The sequence below is a fragment of the Equus przewalskii genome, chromosome 17, assembly GCF_037783145.1.
Source record: "Equus przewalskii isolate Varuska chromosome 17, EquPr2, whole genome shotgun sequence".
Lineage (NCBI taxonomy): Eukaryota > Metazoa > Chordata > Mammalia > Perissodactyla > Equidae > Equus > Equus przewalskii.
This window is the reverse complement of record NC_091847.1, coordinates 37530987-37539958: the sequence shown is the minus strand read 5'-3', so window position 1 is coordinate 37539958 and position 8972 is coordinate 37530987. Positions and strand designations below refer to the sequence as shown.

At 34.0% G+C, this 8972-nt stretch overlaps 1 non-coding gene across 1 annotated transcript; it reads right to left on the bottom strand.

The window, feature by feature from the left end:
* Positions 1-935: 935 nt before the first annotated feature.
* Positions 936-1037, bottom strand: LOC139076882 (U6 spliceosomal RNA). The gene has a single exon (XR_011528919.1). It is a non-coding gene; the product is annotated as a U6 spliceosomal RNA (small nuclear RNA).
* Between the last annotated feature and the right edge of the window lie 7935 nt (positions 1038-8972).

Sequence of the window (8972 nt, the reverse complement as noted above, 5' to 3'; positions counted from 1 at the left end):
TACAGAAAATGCACCAATTCTGATCAAGATTTTCCTTATAAAAGGATATACTACCAAATAACATATGGTTTAAGAAGACTGAGAGCTTGGGTACCATTGAGCACTACAAAAGTTTTATCACAGTTTTTACTTTAAAGAAAAGTAATGAGCTATGAAATCCCCTGAAGTTTAAGTTCATCTGTTAAAGAATTAAGATATGGTAAAGAAGTATCCATTAGTGGTTAGTTTTAATCCTAGGTCCAGATCTTGTTAAACGCTGTTGTGTAGAAAATATTTGTGAATGAGGCAATAGCATGGATAATGATATATAAATATTTTTTATGATAAACAAACACTAATTTTGTATGTTAGTTCTTATTATCATTTTACTACAGAAGGGCATCTCTTATGTCCTTTGGAGAAAATAATCCTTTGGTTTAAAAAGTATTTGGCTACAATCTGAAATCTATAAAAGCTTTAGTAGCTGATTGGATTCTAATTTGTGATGCATAAAATTATATTGTTCAACACATATACAAAATCCTTGTAACTTTTTTTCTATAGATGATTTTAAATTTTATTCAATAAAGTGACTTTAACTTGAGCAACTTTAGCACATATACATTGACTCACCTATGTAATACTTAGGAAAAACTAAAATAAGTGAGAAAATAATTTTAAAAAAGAACAGGGAGCAGGGAGCTGTCTCTGAAATTGGGATAAACTATTGTCCTAAATCTGGTAGGCCATTCTTTCTCATTAACTCTCACCAGCTCTAGGCAAAATTATAAAATCACTTATCTCCACTGTTAGATCATCCTCTCAGTTTAGCTTTCTTACTTCTTTATTAACGTTTGAAATATATATATATAATTTTATTGAGGTCCCATTGGTTTATGACCTTGTGTAAATTTCAGGTATACGCCACTATATTTCAGCTTCTGTATAGACTGCATGAAAATATGGAACACTTCACAAATTTGTGTGTCATCCTTCTGCAGGGGCCTAGCTAATCTTCAATGTATCTTCCAATTTTAGTATCTGTGCCGTCAAAGCAAGTAGTGGAATATATTTTTGTAAGGCTTTCTAAAGTGCCTCCACCACTTCTTACCTGGGCTAATCCCTTTTTTCTTTTTCCTTTGATCGTTTTTCTCTTCCGTACCCCGCCCCCCCCCCCATTTAAACATCATTAATCCCCCTACACACACGTACACACACACTTCTTTTCCATCTACACCTATAATTCCTAGAGCGTATAGAGATCAAGGATAATGGATCTAGTCTTATTTATACTAGTGGCCCCCATGAACTTTGTTCAGTATCAATTGCAGTGAAGAGGATTAAACAGTAGCTAGCTATAGCCCTTTCAACGTTTGTTTTCATTAATTTGTTTTTAGTAGATAAATTGGATTACTGACACTTGCATCGTGATCCTATAAAACCAAGTACTCATAGCTTCAGGAAAAGCTATTAAATACCAGAGACCAGTCCACAAAAATATTGCTATCCTGTGTAAAGTGTCAGAGGTGTAAAAAATGCATACAGATCCACTCCTGCAACTCGGGGTGGATCCGGATCTCCATGGCATTCTACAGACAGTCTATTTACACAGCCAGAATCTTTCACAGTCCATTATGGGTTTCTGGGATGTTAGAGACTATTTTGCAACTTCTCACCCAACATAGCATGTGGGTAAACTGTAGCAAATGCATCTCAAAACATTACATCACAACTGTTTCTAATATCAGTTGTTTATTTAGATATTACCAAAGCTTTAGGTTCTATGATGCTGACTTGAAACACACTGAGTCACCATTAGAGGATGACAGGGCAGGGGAATGGGGAGTAGTGGGTGTGGCCTCTAGGAAAGAATCCTAAGGAAAGGGCTCATATTGTCCATCAGAGATGCTGTCCTTTGATTCTGATACTTCTGGGATGTATTTGCGTTTTTCAGTGAAAATAAATGCAATTTTTTCTCTGCTACATAGGAAGTGGCCAAGATTTGCAGCTAAAATTCGTTATAAGGAAATTCATAGTCTTGATAAGCCTAATAAAGATAAACTATTATCTAACTTTAGTGATGGTACACATTTTTATAATACATCAGTTTCTAAAATAATTTTTTTCTAGTTTGCCTAAAAGGATTATATGAATAAGAAACTTTTCCACATGCTAATTTTACAACTTTGATTCCAGTGACAAATAACTGTCATGTAAAAATCCGCATTAATGGTATACTCTCATAATTGAATTACAAACATTAATATGACAGTTTGTTCATTTTTAAATATATGCAAATAAAAATAATAAGTGAGTATCTCTCTCAAAAGAAAGCCAGCTTCTATTTAGGATTAGAAATGAATATGTTCTGCTATCACAACATCTCCCAGCAGCTCTTTGCATGCTCTTTGATTTTTTCCTCTTCCTGTTCCCCTTATGAATACACTCACCTTATTCAACAATTTCCTCTTTCTCAGTGTACCCGGAATCCATCCACTCTCCTTCATTCTCATTCCAGATCCTACTTGAGGTTCTTTGGACCCCCTCAACCTAGACCACTGCAGTAGTCTCCTAATGACTTTCCAATGGTTTGCCCCCCTTCCAATGTTCTTTAGAGTTAATTTTACCTTATCATTCCCATTCAACAATCCTATCCTTAGGATAAAGCTGATATCTCTTATTGTGGCATTTTAGGACTGACAGAGTCTAGATCTAAAATATTCTTCCAATTTACATTCTAGTATTTTTTCTCTTTGTTCCTGCCATATTCTCTATCCCCTAAATATAACATGGGTATTCACACCGTCATAATTGTGTGCATGTTGTGTGTGCGTGTGTGTGTGTGTGTTCAGAATTCTATCCCCCAATCATCTCTGATCCTTTGCAATCATGAAAGATGAACTCATTCTCCAGTTGATCCATAAAGTCTTATTCATCTCATCTATCTACCGACCTCTCTCTTTTGCACAAAGTCCCATTACATTTACTGCTTCAAGGCTATTTGTTAATTATTTAGTGTCTGGAATTATCACTCACTGTTTTCTATAGGAAGTATTACTGGAGCTAACAAAATTGAAAACTTGGAGACAAAGGGGGGTGTACCTTATTTATCTGCATAAAACCTGGCCATATTATGCATATAATAGCTACTCAATAAATATATATTTGAATGACCATGTAATAATCACAGAGCAAAAGGCTTTGATACAACTATATCAATTTATCAAGAGATGTTTTCCATAAAACTGACTATACTGAGCATATATTTTAATATCAAGTTATATTTTAAAATGTGCTATGAAATATATTTGTCAAACTGACTGGTACTTTGGTAATATGCATAAATGTCTACTGAATTATATATTTTTAAAATTCGGATATTCATGTATAATAATTTTTAACATATCTATAATTTATTTGTAAGATAAATTAGTTGGGGAAAATTTTTCTCTAAATCAAATTAAACTATACACCAAATTTATAATATAAATATTCCAAACATCAAACTATAATAAATAAAAGTCAAAGAGAAAATTTAAACCAGAATATGCAGTAGAAACTAATAATAATTAATAATAGTGTTTATGAATTTAGCATACTCTTTCACTTACAGTATTTTTCACAAATATTCCAAGACAATGTTCTTTATTTCAACAGGCACTTTATATTCTTCATAAAAACATTGACAAATATAACATGGCTCATAAAAATACTACTTTTTTCAAAACAACTTACCTTGTCCTTACTATTTTCAATCTTTGTTACCTTGAATAAGGAATTGTGTAGCACATTAAAAAAAGGTCATCGTATGAACTTAGTTATTAATTAACTCTATTATCTAATTAATATATAGCTGTCATCAGTTTGGAAAATAAAGGATTTTGATGCTGTTCTTTTACTTCTGGCCTCTTATTTCTAAAAGATATGCGTGTCATATCTAAAGATCGGATCAAAGTTAATGTCTGGAAAGAAGTTACTCCCATAGTAACTAATGGGAGCTTAGAATGATTTTAACAATAAGGCTTATCAATTTTTGGCTTAACTTTAACTTATCTTGAATGTAAGTGTAAAGACAGAAATGCTGATTGCATCTGATCCCCACTGTGATGTGCAAGATATAAGAAATTAAATTCATGTAACAATAGCCAACGATGATTTAAACGAAGAGGTGGCAGTGTGAAGTGGTGGAGACACCATGACTAGGAATCAAAGGACCCAGAAACATGTCTTCTCTGACATTCTAGATGGCCTTGGGCAACCTCTGAGACAGGACCTTATATCTGAAATCGAGACTGAGGTGCCAGGGTATAGTAAGTATGAAATTCCAGAGGAAAGGCCTGACTCTATTAAAAATTATCAAGAACTATTTGAGGTTTCATGAAATCCCTCACTTTGAAAGTATGAGGGTATTGAGAGTGGATTTCCAGAGGGTATTTCTTCGGTGAGATGTGCTGTCAAGCTGTGGATTCGATTCTGAATGGACTGGAGTATTTGCCTCTCACTTGTTTTCTAGAAAAAAGTGGCTTCAACCAGACCATTCAGAGATCTTAATAGGAACTTCAGCAGCTTACAACGCAGGAGACTGTGTTGACATATCTCGAGGAATCTCAAGGCAAGCAGCTGTGCTAAATGCCTAAGGTGGCAGGTGAGGGAGAAAATGGAGACCATTTCGGGTAGAAATTTCCTGCCCCTGACAAGCACAGAATGTATGAGTATTTCTCATTCACTGGGCCAAATAGAATTAAGAACTGACTTGAGCCACTTCAAATTCTTCCCGGGAGTACTACTTGGAATTTGGTGTGGAGCAGCTCACGAGACCAGAGCCTGGGGATATGGCGGCTGTTGCTATGATTGGAAGGCCTAGCGAAGGGGACCTCTGAAGAATCTGCAGGAGTTCCCAGCAAGAAAGTCATCTTTAAACAGTAACAAGACTCAGAGAATGGGAAGCAATCTTACATAATACTAGTGTACTTTCTGTGCCTTCTTTCATTTTCTCACACTGTCTTTGGAAGAGCCAGAAACCACTTTGCAAGCTGAGCGAGGAGATGCAGAAAATGAGAGAACATACTGACTGTACCCACTTACCAGATGTCAACAGCCTATCTGAAATCCTCCCCAATGGACAGAATGGAAAAGATTTAATTCTCAATCAAGTCTGGGACTGGGTGTTCTAATACCAAATTGAGACTGTTTTGTGCATTAGAGGGAGGATAGAACTTACCATTACCTAAAAATGACTACAAAGTCATGGTGTCACCTGAATTTTTCTCCAGTAGAAGAAAAAGTTTGCCCTATGGTACATACTTTCAATGGTGAGTGAGAAAGAAAAATAAAGTGAATTTTGATTATATTTGGAGGTGTGCCAGTTCAACATAACAAGTCATGCTATCTAATTTGTCTGCCTCTCTTTCCCCATGTGTAAGATAAGTGTGAAGAAACTGTTTTCAGAATTAAATATTTTATATCACAGAAGTTTGTCTTTTCTGGGAGATGGGAAAGGAGGAAAAGGTGTAAAATCATATTTTATGAAAATAGCTCAACCCTAATAGCAAAACCTGATCAAGATGGCCTGTGTGCACCCAAGGACACAACTAAAAACTGCAAATCAAGCTCTTCTAGTGACAGAGGTAAACATCCCAAGTAAAATAATAGTAAATTGAATTCAGAAGTGTAGTAAAGAATAACAAGCCACAACAAAGTAAATTTTTATTCTATAAGTGCAAAGATAGATCAATAAAAATAGATTTGCTAATATACTTTATCATATTATCATCTCAGATACTATAGAAAAGCATTTCATGAAAGTCAACAAAGATGTCTCATTTTAAAACAAATAAATATTCTGAAATTTAAGTGAAAGGATTTCTCTTTAGAATAATAATGACTAATACTGCAGAGAACTTTATGCCTACTGTTAAGACTGAAAGAACTACTGTGTGTCAGGAAGAGACAAGATTTTGCGTTATCAATTCAACGTTCTACCTTGTTGCGGAAGTTTTAGGTAATGCAATAATAAAATAAATATAACCAGATAGATGCAGAAAAAGTACCATTATTTTCAGCTATTCTGTTTTTCTTTGACGTAATTAAAATGACCTCCTTATCCCAATATTATTAAAATAGTCTTTTATGTCTATCCTAATACTTTAATGTGTTTGAAACTTAGAGGTAGGTAGTGGTCAAGTTTTCTCCAAATACCCAGAATTAACGCAAGACTATTCACTGAACAATCATTTTCCCCCTCACTAATTCAAAACACCACCTTATCACGTACAAACTGTGGCATCCATCTTCTTGAATCTGTTACTGGACTCTGTATTCCCTTCTAAATAATCTGTGCATTTTTGAGCCATCATCACCCTGTGTAGCCTTGTAAAGTATTTTGAAATTTGGTGACAAAATCTATCCACCCCTGTGGCTAATCTTTCTACTTGACCCAAGAGCTATTTTGAAGTTTTGCACTTTATAATTGTGCAAATTGGGGGATTATTTATTCTATCTATCGACGTTAAATACTGCCCAGATAATATAGACAGTCCTGCTTAAGTTTGGGAGATTTATTGAAGATATGTTAGTGCTCCATGAACACCTAAAAGAATTTTCCATAGGATACAAATTTAATCAGCATCATTATCATTTCAGTTTCCCATGTTCTTATTATATTGAAATCCCTCAGTTTTTGTTTGATTTTTAATGTGTCTGTTTCACATGTGTAGTGATTTTTTCAAATCTATCAGGAGTATAAGAAATGTAACTTTGTTCTTCCCTAACTGAAATTAATTTCTCTCTCAAGTCTCCATTTCCCCTGATACTGAAAACTTACCAGTTTAGGGGAATGTGTGCTCCTCTTGGTCAAACTCAGACTGTCTGGAATACGTACTCAGGAAAAGTATTTCTCTCTCCTCTACCCATTTTTTTCCTTCTCTTCCTCCCAGGAGACCTGAGCTCCCAGGGACTTACATATTCTTCCATTTCTAGCGGCAGGGCATCTGGGCTTTCCCACGTTCTGTTTTCAGGGTCCACCTGGGTCTGGCTTGTTGTTCCTGTCAACACTGGCTCTTTTGTTAATGTCAGTCTCTGGCTCATGGTTATATGTCTCTTGACATGTAACTTGCAAAACTTCTTCAAGCTTGAGAAAAATTTCTCTCCCTCTTTGGGGAACTAGAAAATTTTAGAGACTCTGTGAAATCTCTGACTTAACATTCTATGCGATCAACCTTCAAATGTGATTTAAACTGCTATGATTAAAAACAAAACAAAAACTACAGTTCTATTGACATCTTCTCCCTGTTTTAATTGTCTCTTTACAAGCTTCCTTCAACATATGTACTCTTCTCTAAATTTACTAAGTTAAATTTTTTTGTTTCTGCTAAGTTGATACCTTTTCTAATACAATTTGCTCTACATGATACCTTCTCTTCTAACACAACTTTCTCTTATAAATACAAACAAATCAACAGCCAAGGAAGAGTAATAGGTTTTACAAAGCACACAAAGAAAAAACCTTGCTTTAACATCTCCAATTTAATCCCTCTACATCTGTTGTATTGCTGTGTTACGCATGCACACATACCATTTTGGTCATATCTTTTTTTAACAGACTGCTTTTTGGCAAAATAAGATTAATCTCTTTGCTCCAATCATTGTTTTTAACTTTAAAAATGTATATTTTCTGTGCTATTTCTCTTATTGCTTTTTATTTTATTTTATTTACCTGACATATCTTTGCCCTCTTTATTTTTTAATCTACATTTGTCATTTTGTTTTGAGTGTCTCCCTTAAGCATCAGTCTTTGTTTCTGAATAGGATATTTAACTGACTCATTTACAGTGTCATATCCTATATTCTTAATCTTCTCATTTGCCAATTTTCTTTTTTAGAAAATGTTTCCTGGATGTTTTCCTTGCTTTCTGTCTAATGGTAAACGAATTATGCTTTATTTGCCTCTTTCCTTTAGAGATTTAGAAGATACCATGTGTGTTAATTTGGAGAGCATCTTTAGAGTTTTTAGTATGCTTGTGTGTATCTAGATATATATTATCGAAAATAAAATTGTGGTTTTATATTCTCCCTATATAAAATGAAGAACACACATGATTTTAATTCCTTTTACCATTTCTCTAAAAATGTTTTTATTTTATTGCTGTTATCTAAGATTTTGGACCAAGAATATTATTAATAAATGATTACTTTATACTATACATCTTCTTTTAAGAATTGCTTTACGTGTGTATTGATTTTTAAGTATATTTCCCATGATTATTTAAATGTAATTCTGTAATTTACCGTCAAATTATACCACAACTTCCCATTCTTGAGATCTTCCATTTTATTTAATTATTGGACAGTTGATATATATCTAATGTTTTTTAGAAAGGAAGGTAGAAGGTTTACTCCTGACTATGTCTTCCAGGTGAAGTACATGGGAAGTATAATCATATATATAATTTTGAAATGGCACATGACGGGTGGGAATTCTGGATGCTGGAAGAACTGAAGCCCTTTTGTTATGGTCTGTATACATGAGTTTTGATGACCCTATTTTTCCCTCCCAAAAATCTATTGATATTGTTCCTCTGACTTCTGATGATTACTACTCCAGGGAAATCTAAGGTTAGGATGATTTTAGTGCCTTTTAAGATAATGTTTTAAAAAAAATCTAAATGCTTATAGATTGTTTTCTTTATGCTTTTGTAAACATTAACATTTTTTTATAAAGCAAACTCACCAGGAATTGTTTAAATGTTATCTTCTCTTGAAGACACCATCTCTGAAAAATCCTGTTGGTCTCCAGACTAAAGCCTTTCTTTACCTGAGGGAAGTTTTCTTCTCTGATATTGTTGTGTATTGATTCTGTTTCATTTATTTTCATCTCTTCATCAGGACACCAATTAACTGCACGTCTGACGATTTTTCTGTATTTTTGGTAGCTATCATCTTCTTTCACTCAATTTTAATTTTTAATAACAAGATCCTATGCTTTCTGGAAAATT